The sequence below is a fragment of the Cucumis melo genome, chromosome 10 (assembly GCF_025177605.1).
Source record: "Cucumis melo cultivar AY chromosome 10, USDA_Cmelo_AY_1.0, whole genome shotgun sequence".
NCBI lineage: Eukaryota > Viridiplantae > Streptophyta > Magnoliopsida > Cucurbitales > Cucurbitaceae > Cucumis > Cucumis melo.
This window is the reverse complement of record NC_066866.1, coordinates 13,160,959-13,176,101: the sequence shown is the minus strand read 5'-3', so window position 1 is coordinate 13,176,101 and position 15,143 is coordinate 13,160,959.

Genomic DNA, 15,143 nt, shown 5'->3' with positions numbered 1-15,143 from the left:
AAGATTTAACGACATAAAAAAATTAGAAAATAAGAAAGATGATGGAAAGAAATCGCAGAAAAAAGAAGAGAAAAAGAAGAAAGATGAGAAATCACAGAGGAAGACGATGAAAGAAATCGCAAGAGGAAGACGATTTCATTGGGAGGAAGAGAAGAAAGATGGAAGGGCAAACCTGAAATATTTAAAAAATTGGTAACTTTATAAGTTTTGTTACATGGACCGTAAATAGTTTAGTGTTTTGTTATATGTATGTAAGTTTCCCTAAAAAAAAAAGTTATATCTACCCAAACACAAAATACAATATCTATTATTACTTTCTTCTTTGGAACATCTCAAATTTGTAAAAATATAAAGATGGTTTAACTGACATAAAATAATACACTTTTGATTAAAAAGCTGACAAGAGATAAAAGTCTAGGATTCAATCTCTCACGCTAAAAACTAGTAGATTTGTGCTTTTAGTTACTAAGTTTTGAAAAATATATAAATTTGGTTCCCTAATTTTAAAAAGGTAATTTTTTATAAATATAACAAACTACTAAAATATTTTCGGTCCGCGTAATAAAGGTCATAAAGTTAGTCATTTTTTAAAATATTTAAGGTCTTTCCTTCTATCTTTCTTCTCCCTTCCGCTACGATTTTTTTATTGCTTTTCTTCCTTTCCTCTTTTTTTTTTCACTGCGATGTCTTTCCATCGTCTTTCTTTTTTTACATCGTTTAGACTTGGGTAACTAAATCTAATTTCTTTATATAATATTTATTCTTTTTTTTCTTCCTTTTTTCGCTGCGATTTCTTTCCATCGTCTTTCTTCTTTTCCTTCCCTTTTTTATGTCATTTAGATTAGGGTAACCAAATCTAAAAGATTGTGTACTTGAAACAAATTAATTATAATGGATAGCAATTTTTAGAATAATTATTAAGTATATAGCAATATTTTATAAAAATTGCATGGATAGCAAAATCTATCAGTGATAGACTTCTATCGTTGATAGAATCTTATGGTTTATCAGTGATAGACCAACATTTTCTACATGATCTATCAGTGATAAACTTCTATCATTGATAGATTTTGACAGATTTTGCTATATTTGCAAATTTTTTAAAATGTTGCTATATACTTAATTATTTTGAATATGATGGCTACATTTGCAACTATCCCATGAAAAAAATTGAAGTAACCAAATCTAAGCGATCGTATAAAAAAATAAACGATCGTCTACAAAAGAATTTAAAAAAATCGTTTACCAAAATTTAAACGATCGTGTACTAATGAATCTTGAAAAAATAAACGATCATATAAACAAATCTAAATGATTGTATACCAAAAGAATCTTGAAAATTTTCGTTTAGCTAAATCTAAATGATCGTGAACCAAATTTTGAAAAAAATAAACGTTTAGATTTGGGATAGCCAAATCTAAACAATCGTGTAGCCAAATTTAAACGATCATGTAATCAAATTTAAACGATCTTGTAACTAAATTAAACTATAAAATTGAAAAAATAAATCATTTAGATTTAGCGATCTAAACTTAAACGATCTTGTACCAAATATATTACGCACATTGCTGACAATGTGATTGACGAAACATTTTTTGTATTTTCCATTGTAGGTCTGTCGACTTTCTCCTTTTTAGAAGTATTCTATACGCTGTAAATATTTTACCGCATTGTTATATTTTCTAAAAGATCCCTTTTAAAAATGTATATTTTTAGTCCTCACATTCACTAGAATGAGTGCATTTGATCCCTTAGTTTTCAAAGTGACATTCTCTTTAAAATTAGGTTTAAAAGGTAATTGAAATATTTTTTGGGAAGGGATAGTTGCAAATGTACCAATTATATTCAAAATAATTAAGTATATAGCAACATTTTAAAAAAATTGCAAATATAGCAAAATTTGTCAAAATCTATCAATGATAGGAGTCTATCACCGATAGACCATGTAGTAAATGTTGGTCTATCACTGATAAACCATAAGAGTCTATCAACGATAGAAGTATATCACTGATAGATTTTGCTATATTTGCAATTTTTTTTTAAATATTGCTACATACTTAATAATTATTCTAAAAATTGCTACCAATTATAATTTCCCTTTTGGGAAATTGCATCAAATGGCAAAAATATTCAGAAAAAGAAAGGCTCATAGCACATAATATACAACAAATATGACAAGTAATTAATGATATTAGACAGCTATCAAAGGGCTATCAGAGAGTTATTTGCTTTTAAATTTGCTATTTTTGCAATTTCAAAAATGTAGTAACATGAGTCTTATTATCATAAATTTTTTTTGCAATCTTTGCAAGTGTTCCATATTTTTTTGTTTGATTTTTCAAAATTAATCATATGAAATTTAAAATTAGAAAAATAGTTTTAGAGAGGAGATGATTTTTCAAAATTATTCTTCTAATTTAAGATATCATATAACTATTTAAAATAATAAATTACTTGAGAGACTTTTAGACCTATTATTAAAAACTCATAAACTTAAAATGTACATTTTGAAAATGCTAATTTACATAAATGTAACAAAACTCAAAAATATTTACGGTCCGTGTAAGTACAAAATACAAAAGTCTATGGAGTTGGTAAAATACAAAAGTCACTTATCTTTTTTCTTCTTCTTTGCAATTTATTCATCTTCTCTTCTAGATTTCTTTTTCTCTCCTTTTAGATTTTCTTTCTTATATTTTTAAATTATTTATTCTTTTGTTTATATCTTCTCTATTTCTTCTTCTCCATTTTCAGCAAGATTCTTTGAAGCTACTTCATCTTCATCATGTTCAAGAATATCAAGATCCTTTAAATATCATTTTGACATGATCTAAACAATCACTTACCATAGTCAACACGATCATTTAGCATGATAACACGATCGTTTGAATTTTTAAGTTTTTAAGTATCATTTACATTGGACTGCACGACTGCTTACCATAATCAACATGATTTTTTTTCATGATCAACATGATCGTTTACCATTGTCAACACGATCATTTACTATGGTCAATAGGATCGTTTAAATTTGAAGCCTTTTTTCCATCGTTTAAGAAAAACTACATGATCCTGTTGATATAATCTAAACAATCGCTTACTATAGTCAAATTGATCATTTAGTATAGTCAACACGATCGTTAGATTTGAAGTTTTTAACGATCATTTACATTGGACTACACAATCAGTTACCATAACCAACATGATCGTTTTCCATGATCAACACGAACCATTTTTCATGGTCAACACGATTGTTAAATTTGAAGCATTTTCTCCATCATTAAAAAAGAACTACACGATCGTGTATCATCACTGTAGAACACGATCATTCAGAAGAAGATTACTCGCACTTGCATATGGTTGATTAATCGCGTGTTGACTGAGACATATTTTGTATTTCCATTGTGGACCTGTTGGCTTTTTTCATTTTCAAAATTATTTTATACGGTGTAAATATTTTACTGGTTTGTTATATTTTTTTAAAAAATCCTTTTTGAAAACTCAAAAACCAAATGAACTTATTTTCATAAACTTGGAGGACTAAAAAGGATACATTTTTTAAATTCATGTGTAACGACCCGAACTTTTTAAACTAAGTTAAGGTCATTACTCAAAAGATAAACATTAAAAAACACTTTTTTTGAAAAGAGGATAACTAAAATCTTTATAAAATTAATATCAAGACATTCACAAAAACATAAGATTATCAAAATTAACAAAAATAATTTGAAAACGTGACCCACGAGTTCTAACAATTTTAAAGAACTAAAAACAAATAAATAGGATAAAATCTTCAAGTAAAATGGTTAAAGTTTAAAAATATGGAAAGACATATAAATAAGGGTGGAAGTTGAACTGTGTCCCTATATGACATGCCACGAATCCCTCGCTATCGCTCGCCAGCTTCTTAAGTTTTTTTTTTTTTTACCTTAGCCTGAAAGATTAAACATAGGAAAGAGTGAGTATATAGATATACTCAGTAAGGGACCCACTACTAGTCTCGCTAGATGTCTGTTAACTTCCCAATTAGAGTCCTGTAAAGAAGTACCCCTGAACTGGCACGTTGTCGAACACGTGCAATCTGTGATCCCGTAGGAACAAATCTGGTCTTCAGTGAACCCAAAGGAACACCTAGGACAATATAGTCTTTAGTGTTCCCGAAAGAAACACTAAGACAATCGGGCTGTGAGTGACCCCATTGAATCACTCGTAATCATGTCTATGTCAATGTCAATGTCATAATGGACTGGTAATCCCGTCAGACTACACAGTCATGAAAAAGGTGGTGATCCCGAGGGATACTCATGTAGCTACGACTCTAATAGACAAAGTTAACAGAACACCCTATCCATAGCATGTATCATAACATAACATCTCCGTAAACATGGCATAACATAACAATCTAGCATACTTAACCAAATATCGTAATCATAAGCATAACGTAGTCGTCTTCATCAACATACTACCAATCATAACATGACATTAGTCATCAACATCAATTATCAATACAATGACAGTCATATCAATAGCATCAAATTATGCATTTTAGCTACCATCAATGCATAACCATAATTACCTGCGATATCTTAAATTCAATTCGAAGGTCTAGTATGAAAATCTCTTACCTGGAGATTTTAGCCAAACAAGGTACTCCCTAGCTGACAGTAAAAATTCTCCAATTAACTTGATCCAAGATTACCCAATGGAGGTTGAAAAATACTCTTATCCTTGATGGGAAAATTCATCACTTTAAGTTTTCAAGCTTTGCCAAAGAGACCAATCTTAACTAAAACTGGTGAGGCGACGACAATATGGGGTTATCTTAGAGAAGAAGATAAAAAACCTTTTTCTTTTTCCTTTTCTTTCTAACTTAAGCTTTCCAATGTTATTTATAGACCCAAATAATAACAATAATATTTATCATTATTATTTCCTTTTCCTTCTAGTATATATATATATATATATATATATATATATATATATTTATTTATTTATTTATTCCCATTATCTTTACTTAATAAAAGCCTTAAATGCACAAAATCTTAGGCATTCATTAATAATAATAATAATAAATTTATTATTATTATTATTATTAATGGTTATAAATCTGAGGTATATTTATTATTAGTTATTATTATTATTATTATTATTATTATTATTTTTCTCTTACCAAAATCTGTAATAAACATATATATTTATTTAAACCATTATTCTCTCTTCTAAATAAATATATATATTTTTCGCCCAATCAAATCAACCATCTCTCCTCATGGATTATCTTCTTTTCCAAATAAACATAATTATATTTCATCATATAATTAATTTAACTTTTTCAAATTATTAATAAATATATATTTTCATATATATATATATATATATATATATATATATATATATATATATATATATATATATATATATATATATATATATATATATATATATATATATATATATATATATATACTCAATTAAATCCAATTCTACCAAAACCAACTTTTCCCTCAAAAATCTCAAATTAACTTAAATCCTCAATTAAGTTAATCAATCAAATCTTTTCTAATAAATCACTTGTAACTTCCATTATGAATTATCTTAACCCAACCATAACAACATCACTCCAGAATCAATATTTATCTTTCTAAAGAATAATTAATTATTAATTTATCTTTCTCCGAAATAATTAATTATCTTCTTACAAATAATTATATTTTTCCAAAATATAATTATTTTACTTTTCTCCCTTAATAAATATTCTTTCCAAAGTACAATTATCTTTTCCTTAAATAATTATATTTCAACAAATATAATTATATATAATTATTTTTTCCAAAATATAATTATTTTTTCCTTTAACATAATAATTATATATATATATATTTCCACATATACATATAATTATCAAATCTCCAACAAACTTTCTACTCTACAATTTAATTAAATAACATCCATAATTATTTAATTTAATTCAACTTCAACAACACCAAAAATCTACAACTTTACTTAATTCTCTTAATTTGTCATTTAATCAAAATCTCAACAAACACCACGTGTCCAAAACCTCTAGTTAATTAAATATTCATCCAACACGTATTTAATTAATTTTAATTCCCACATAAATCAAATAATTATCATTAGATGAATTCAAAATAACGCACAATAAATTAAATCTAATTAAACAAAATTAAGATAATTAACTCCAAAATTATCTTAATTTTTGGGGCGTTACATCATGAACCAAAAGCACATACTCTTCCAAACATGGGGATTAAAAAGGTAAAGTTTCCAAAAAAATAAAAAATACTTAGGACAATAAACTGTTGAAATTTATGTCATAAAACTTGTATTTTAGTTTAAAATTATATTCTATTCAATAAAATTGTTATTAAGGAATTATCAGTGAAATTGAGTACTATAATCTTGAATTTAATAAACTAAGGTCCTGAGGCTATCTTGAGTAAAGTTGAACTTTTTATAGAGACATAATTGTGGATCAAGTTCGAGTATATAGCCTAAGTGGTCTATAGTATATGAATAACGTTGGACACCTTATTATGGGGATACTATAGATGCAGTTTGCTTTGTAGTTAGTACAAATGATGTGATCATGAATCATTCATGTGGAGACATGAAAGTTGATGCATCCTATGTAAAGAGTTTACGTAAGACTGGAACCATGAAATGGTCACTTTTATGTTATAACACCATGACTATATAAAGCTGACAATTTCAATTATTAATGACCTAGGTAACTTAATCTTAATCCTAAGCTAACTATGAAATCCTCTTCACACGAGATTATCCTTAGATTTGCATACGTGAGGGTAACTTAACAGCGCTAGCCCAATAAGCCTCCCATTTCAAGGATAATTAGGACTGAATGGATACCTGGGGACATATGGTGCAAGACGTATACTTGCTATAGGGTTATAGATAGGTTATTCCTTAAGGACTAAATTCAGGTCTTAAACAAGGGGTCCCACTCTCTCATTGACCCGAGAGGGACTCAGTTTATAGGTTGGACCTTAAACCAATTGTTCAATAGTGGATCAATGAGACTTAAGAAGCAAGATGTAATCTCGAGGGTAAAACGATATTTTGACCTAGTCGAGATAACAAACAACCTATGAAGGATTAACTTACCGATCATTTTTATATTAGATAGACACAAATATATTAATAGTGAAGAGAGTGCAACTATGAGACTTTAGTGGAATGGCTTGTTAGTTAACGAATATTGTTTAGCTCGGTCAAAAAGGGTTTAGTTAGTTAATCTCGGATTGTTGGAGTTAATGATCTATAGGTTCATTTGGTTCTCTTACTAGCTCATATGGAATTAACTTAGAACAATATGTTAGATTAGTTTGAATAGTTTGAATTAGGTAAGGAGAGAGAAATCAACAAACATATGTGATATAGTGGTTTGTTATTAGTTTAGAGATAGTGCTTTATATTTAAATATGATTTAAATATGATTCAAATATAAAAAAGATGAATGCAAATTCATATTTGGAAGCTTGAAAATGATGAAAATGGTCAAAGTTGTAAAAAGTAAAAGAGTTGACTTTTGACTTTGAAAAGTCAAACGTTGATCGACTTTATATTCAAATGTAATTTAAATTTTGAAAAAATAAATACAGATTCATGCTTGGAAGGTCGAAATTAGTCAAGAAGGATAAAAAGTCAAAATGTCAAAATGTTGACTTTTGATTTGAATGGTCAAATGACCATTTTAATTACCATTTAACTAAAGTTAATGGAAAAATCCAACATTTTGTTGGATAAATGAAGAGAAAATTAATATTGTTATTATTCTTGTTAAGCTTGGACTCAAGGCTGGTTATATGCGTAATTAATTCTATGTGATAAGTCATTGATCGTGATCATTGTGTGCAAAATACTCACTATGTATCTCTTTATCGCATGAAAGCTAAGTCCTCGTTAATCTTAAGTTTTCCTACTGCTTGTCCAAGTATAAGTGAAACTATAGGTTTATCTGGATGATCCAATGTCGAACAAAGGGAATTGATCTCAAATGTTAGTTCTAGGATTTACTCATCATGCAGACGGTATAAAAGAATTATCTATACAGTATAATTGTATGTCTAACTATAACTACTTATCTACACTAGAGGATCTATAAAAGGTGAATTAGATGGACGCGAGATGGAGATACGAACTAACTTATATTAAGATGGACGAAGGAATGTCTATGTGTGACTAGGCGATTAGGCCATGAATGGTCTTGATCCAATATAGCTCTCATAACTAGTCTATAATTAAGGCGAGCTCCTCTTGAAGTCTTTAAATGCCATACTTGTCCTCTTGTCGGTGTACAAATGACTCAACCTAGTTAGGCGAGATATATCTAGAAGAATTTACTTATAAAATGTATTGAGCTTCGTGATTAAGAACAACAACCTATCGACGCCTATTACCCACGCTTGTCCTCTTGTCAGGGTACAAATGATGGAAGTTATCTCGATAAGGTGGAGTTTGTCTCCAAACTCCTCCATGCGCACATTAGCCATATCCTTGCTACTTGTCCTCTCGGGTAGTTGGTGATATACATTAGCCAAGTGATGAAAATAACTCAACTAAGGCAATAAGAGTTATAAGCAAAGGAACTTATCAAGAACTTATCATAATACTAAACTACAAATAACACATTGACAGATGAACAATAAAGAGATGAATGGATTAAAAATATATAAACATGTAATATATATATATAAATGGATATAGGCCTTCGGTCATTGTACAATATGAACAACATATGTTACAAAGAATACAAAAATGGAAAGAAAAGAGAGTGAAAAATGTTTACAATTTAGGGAAAATTGGAAATGGGCTTCCCTCCATTCAAACTCCAAGCTCTCACTCGCATTTTGATTGGAGAAAAAGAAGGTTACTTTTACAGACGCCGGAAAGGCTACTCCTTTATGCCTTTTTGGCCTATTCACACAGCCAGCTCTCTTTTGGCCTATTTGGGCCTTGATCGAAAACAATCATATGACTTTTTCACACAGACGGTCTCCCTTTCTTGATGGTGATGAAGTTCTTAATTATATAGGTAACTTTCGGCATGAAACTTTTATTATTTTGATCATGTCAGCGTTGAAAGCCGCCATTGTCAAATCACATCATCCCCTACTACCATTCTTGTCTTCTAGTGAACTATCCTTGTGTAGTGATGAAGCTCCTCGCCTAGCATTTGTTCTTGCAAGACGGGCTCTTCTTGTGTAGCTCTTGCACGATATCCACTTTGATTCACTAATCTTTTCTTTTGCTTTTATTCTTGTGTTAAGACACTAAAACACGGTAAAATAGACATGGATGCTTATGTAAAGTGTATTTCTAAATACTTATGCTTTTTCAACACAATTATAGCGTTTTTATACGCTTCTTCTACTTTTTGGCCTCGTTATTTTATAAAAGAGGCTATGATAAATTGTATTTCTACAAGTTATCATACCGCTAAATTTAGAATAGTGGTTGTCCTCAAACATCTCTCCTTATTATGCTTATCCTCAAGCACAAATCCTCCTAAAAGACTTACGTTCCTCCTTACGTTTCTAAACTTCCAAAATGCGATCAAGTTTTATTCGTTATTCAAGGTTTACTCTTGTCGCGTACTTTTTTCATGAAGACATTTCTAAATTCAAATGTGACAAGCTTAATACTTAAAATATCCTTGTCCATTCCTACCAAAATCTTATTTTCAAAATTAGAAATTACTAAAGTTTCCAAAGAGTTTTGAATCCTTTTATTCAGTGAAAGAAATCTTTTTATTATACTTACAGAAGGTTTGGCGTTGAGTGGAAAGTCATAGGTACTCTATGAGTCCATTTCTCTTTTCAACTATAACTCTTATTGCCTCTTATTACTCAACTCTCTAAGTTTTACTTTTGAAGCTTTACTTCTTATTTTTGCGAGAGGAGGCAACATAGGAGTTGTTATTACAATTGAATAAACAAATACAAAAATTTTAATTTTTTTTCACTTTTTGGAAATGTTTTAACTTTTGTTAAAATGCCTTGGTGGAATTTCCTAAAAGTTTCAAAGTCTTTATTGCGAACCTCGTACACTCCTAAATTTAGAGGGTAGCCATATGCTCATTGGTAAAATTGAATGCTAAGATTATTCGTAGAAAACTATTACAAGAGAAGTTTGAGGTAAAGCTCGCTTGCGTAATAAACTTTAGAATTGTTTCCTAAGTAAATTTCTTTAACAAGTTAAATGCTTAAATAACAAATGAAACCTTATTTCATATATTTTATTTCACCAAAGTTATCATTGAGATGCAAAGAAAATATTGAAGAGAACATAAATACAATGAAGCACAAAATACATAAGCAAAAATTGGAATTTACAAAAAGAAGAGTTAGAAAAATTTTAAAATAATCCTCTACTTAAGTTTGCGGTGGAGGAGGTGGTGGAATTTGGCATTGATATTGAGGTGGTTGAACTTGAGATGGTTTGTGTTTAAGATGGTTGCATTGAGGTAGTGGTGGAGGTTGCAAATTCAACCTTGCTCACATTGTCGGATCAAATCGCATCAGGGGCCTTGCCAAATTCTGTAGAACCTGAGGTATTGAAATAGTGCTACAAAATAAAAAGGTTTTGATATTGCATTAAGGAATGGTATTGCGTGTCGCACCTTACTGCAAGCTTTTCGACCAGACCACTCAATGTGTCACTTCTTTCCCTTATCATCGCGTTTTGCTCTCTGATTGCCGTGTTTTGTTCTTGAGCTCTGTAAGTTGAGTTTAGAGCTCTTGATTTAACATTTTGAGCTCCTTCACTTCTACTTGTAGTTGATCCATTTGTACCTGATTGCTTACACTTACGTTGTCAACTTTAAGTTCTAGGTTGCTTATCTACTTTAGAATCCACAATTGCATTTCTTGTAAGTTACTCTAGCACTAGAATATTTCTTCAAATCCTCTTTCTAGAGGTTTACAAATAAACTCATCCATGAACTTGAAGACATAATCTACATCAGCTTCTTCTTCTTCTCTCATCGCCTCCTTCGACTTTTCTAACCCTTTTAAGGCTTCTGGAATTGATCTACGTGGTAAGGGGAGACTTTTCTCTCTAGCATCCTTAGGGAGGTATTCTTTTTCTCCTTGGAGTGGGTCATCAATAGTCTCCTCAAAGACTTTTTTTCTTTATCGCCTTCCTTGGACTCTCTTGTCGCGTCGTCTAATAAAGCTACTGGATCAGAGGAGGTTTTGTGAAAGATGTCCTGGTTTGAAAGTATCAGGGCTAGGCCATTTGGATTGGCTCAAAGGGATTGTGTCAATAGGTTGAGGAGTTTCCTCTTAACTCGATAAAGGGGTTCTGCTGATTCAATCAAAACAAGAACACAATCTTTGTTATATTCGTGCCTGAGCAAAGAAGTGGTGGATGGCTCAGTGATATGTGGTGGCGATTTGGATTTTAAGGGTTCAAATTTTTCGGATTGCATGGGAGGCTTGAGGCTTTGTGGGCATTTTAGATTTTGAGGGAGTCTACGAGGTTGTGGCTTTGGGAAGTTTACATTTGATGGGCGAGAGAGGGTTACTTGCCTTCTTTGCTGGGACTTCTTGACAACGTGGGAGGTAAGGTTTCCTTAGAGTCCCTAGCCTGAGTGGTTTTAGCTTTCTTTAAACTTGAGGCCTTCTTCTCACCTTGCCTTTTTCGCTTCAATGGGACTTTTGCTTCTTCTTCGCTATTCACATTTTTATCCTCTTTTTGACATTCTTGTTTGGCCTTGAGGCGTCTAAGCTTTACTTTATTTTTATGGATTGTGATAATGCAATGGAGTGTTGGTCGCATACATACTCCATCACTTACTTAAACTTGTGGGAATTTCTCTAACTCGAGGAAAGCCTTTATACAAAGTTGTTCGATGAGACACGAAAATGGCTTTGGCCCACGTGGATGTTTAACCCATGCAATTAGATGTTCGCAGATAATCTCGCCTACATTGACTGGAATTTCCATCATAATGTAGTATAACAACATTATTTTCTCCATTGAAATCGTGCTGTCATGGCGAGTTGGCATTATATTTTTCTTGATGAACACCAACCACACAATTGCCTCTGTGGTTAAATTGTGCAGGAAGAGCTGGTACTTTCCAGTTGGTGTTCTGTCCCACTTTGTCCCTAGCCATGTGACTTTCTACAAGGCCTTTTGTAAATTGTGATCCCTAGGTTTCTTGAATATTACATGTAAAATCTCATTATTTTTCAACCCATATATTTGATGGCATCAGGCCCAAAGTCTACCCTTTTTCGCTTGACCTTGACTTAATACTCTTTTATGTTGATATACCCTCTGTAAAATAAGTCCACCATACCAGGTCTAATCGCGTTTACCCCTTGAAAGAACCTCTTCCATTTTAATGCTCAATTGGGGGCCGCGAGGAATTCGAGCATAGTTCCTTTGTACGAGTAGAGTCCCTTCTCAACAATGAATAACTTACTAACTCTTTTTGTAGAGAGGGGCTGATCCATCCCACTTTTTTCAGTCTGACCCTCATCACCTTTCTCCATCTTGTTTTTCTCTTTCTCTTCTTGCCTATTTCTGAACTGCTCCTTCAAAGCCTTCTTCTTTATTATGACTTTCCTCTTCTTCTTAGACTTTGGGGTTTCGTCCTCCAAAGGACTTAACTTCTCAATTTCTTTTAAGGCCTCTTCGCAGTACTCCTCAAATATCTTTTATTTTCCTTTTTTCTTACTCTTCTCTACGGAGAGAGCTACCTTTTCAACGTTTTTTCAGAGCTCTTCCCGCTTCTTCATCTTGGTTTCTAGTTTTCCTTCCGCTAAGGTCTTAATGCCTTGTGCCATCACTTTCATCTTTAGTAACCCAGACTTCACTTGTTCCGTCTTTTTTAGAGCCTTCTTCGTCACTATTTCAAATTCTGTTTCAGCTATCAGCGAGGTGATTCCTTTTTCTCTTAAACTGCTTTTTTTCTCCTCCTCGTCATCATCTCCTTCTTCCATCTCTTCACTTTTTCTTTTTCTTTTCTTCTTCAACTCCTTCCTCTTCTTTTTCAGATCTTCTTCCACTTTCTTTCTCTCCTCTTCCTCAGTTTTTTCTCTTCTTGCCCTCTCTTTGTCTTCTTTCTTTTTCTTTTCAACTTCTTCTTTCTCTTTTGCTCGTTTATTACTTTCTTCCATAAGCAAGTTTATCATAAATCTAATGTTTTCATTTGTCATAGACACCTCTTTGCCCTTGAAGCTGAAAGGATTCCATCCTTCTATTCCAAAAACTTTTATCGCATTGGGTATAGCTTCGTTTTGTTACGAGAAAGCCAGTTAAGACCGTTGGACTGCATAACTTCAGTATCTCTCTCGAATGATTTGGTCTTGGGTGGTGCATCTTTCCTCCCAAATTGATCGCGTTCTTATTTCCAACCATTTTCGGGAAGGGATACAAGGTAAAACAAAAAATAAATGAGGGTAATGAGATGAGAGCTTACACGGTTCCCGAAGAAGAAGAAATGTTAACTTTTGACTTGAATGGTCAAATGACCATTTAACTAAATTTAATGGAAAAATACAATATTTTGTTGGATAATTGAAGAGAAAATTAATGTTGCTATTATGCTTGTTAAGCTTGGACTCAGGGCTAGTTATATGGGTAATTAATACCATGCGGTAAGTTATTGATCGTGATCATTATATGCAAAATACTCACTATGTATCTCTTTATCGCATGAATGTTAAGTCCTTGTTGATCTCAAGTTTTTCTACTACTTGCTCAAGTATAAGTGAAGATATAAGTTTATCTGGATGATCCAGAGTCGAACACAGAGAATTGATATCAAAGGTTAGTTCTAGAATTTACTCATCATGCAAGTAGTATAAAAGAATTATCTATACAATATAATGAATTGTACTATAACTACTTATCTACACTAGAAGATCTGTAAAAGGTGAATTAGATGGATGCAAGATGAAGATGCAAACTAACTTGTATTAAGAATAGGTGAAGGGATGTTTATGTGTGACTAGGCAATTAGGCCATGAATGGTCTTGCTTCGATATAGCTCTCACAACTAGTCTATGATTAAGGCGAGCTCCTCTCGGAGTCTTTAAATGCCACACTTGTTCTTTTGTCGGGGTACAAACGACTCAACCTAGTTAGGTGAGATATATCTAGAAGAACTAACTTATAAAACATATAGAGCTTGGTGATTAAGGACAACAACCTATCGACGACTATTGCCCACTGTTGTCCTTCTATCGGTGTACAAATGATGGAAGTTATCTCACCAAGGTGGAGTTTGTCTCCAAACTCCTTCATGCGCACATTAGCCATATCCTTGCTATTTGTCCTCTCGGGTAATTAACGATGTACACTTGCCAAGTGATGAAAATAGCTCAACTAACACGATAAAAGTTATAAGCAAAGCAACTTATCAAGAATTTATCTTAAGACTAAACTACAAATAACATATGGACAGATGAATAGTAAGAGATGAATGGATTGAAAAGATATAAGCATTTAATGTATATTTAAATAGATATAGGGCTTCGACATTGTACAATATGAACAACATATATTACAATGAATACAAAAATGGAAAGAAAAAAGAGTGAAAAATATTTACAAGTTAGGGGAAATGGGAAATGAACTTCCCTTCATTCAAACTCCAAGCTCTCACTCGTATGTTGATCGAAAAAGAAGAAGGGTACTTTTACAGACGGCGAAAAGGCTACTCCTTTTTGCCCTTCTTTTGGATTGGCCGATCCTAAGCATAAGACTTTCCACATAACTGACTCTCTTTTGGCCTATTCAGGCCTCGGTTAGACATAATCATATGACTTTTTCACATAGTCGGCCTTCTTTTCTTGATGGTAATGGATTTTTTTATATAGGCAACTTTTGGTGGGAAACTTCTATTTTTCTGATCATGTTAGCATCGAAAGCCGCCATTATCAAGTCACATCATCCCCAACTACCATTCTTGTCTTCTAATGAACCATTCTCACGTAGTGATAAAGCTCTTCGTCTAGCATTTGTTCTCGCTAGACAGACTCTTCTCGCGTAGCTCTTATGCGATATCCTCTACGATTTACTAATCTCTTCTTTTTCTTTTATTCCTGCGTTAAGACACTGAAACACAGTTAAACAGACATGGATGCTTATGT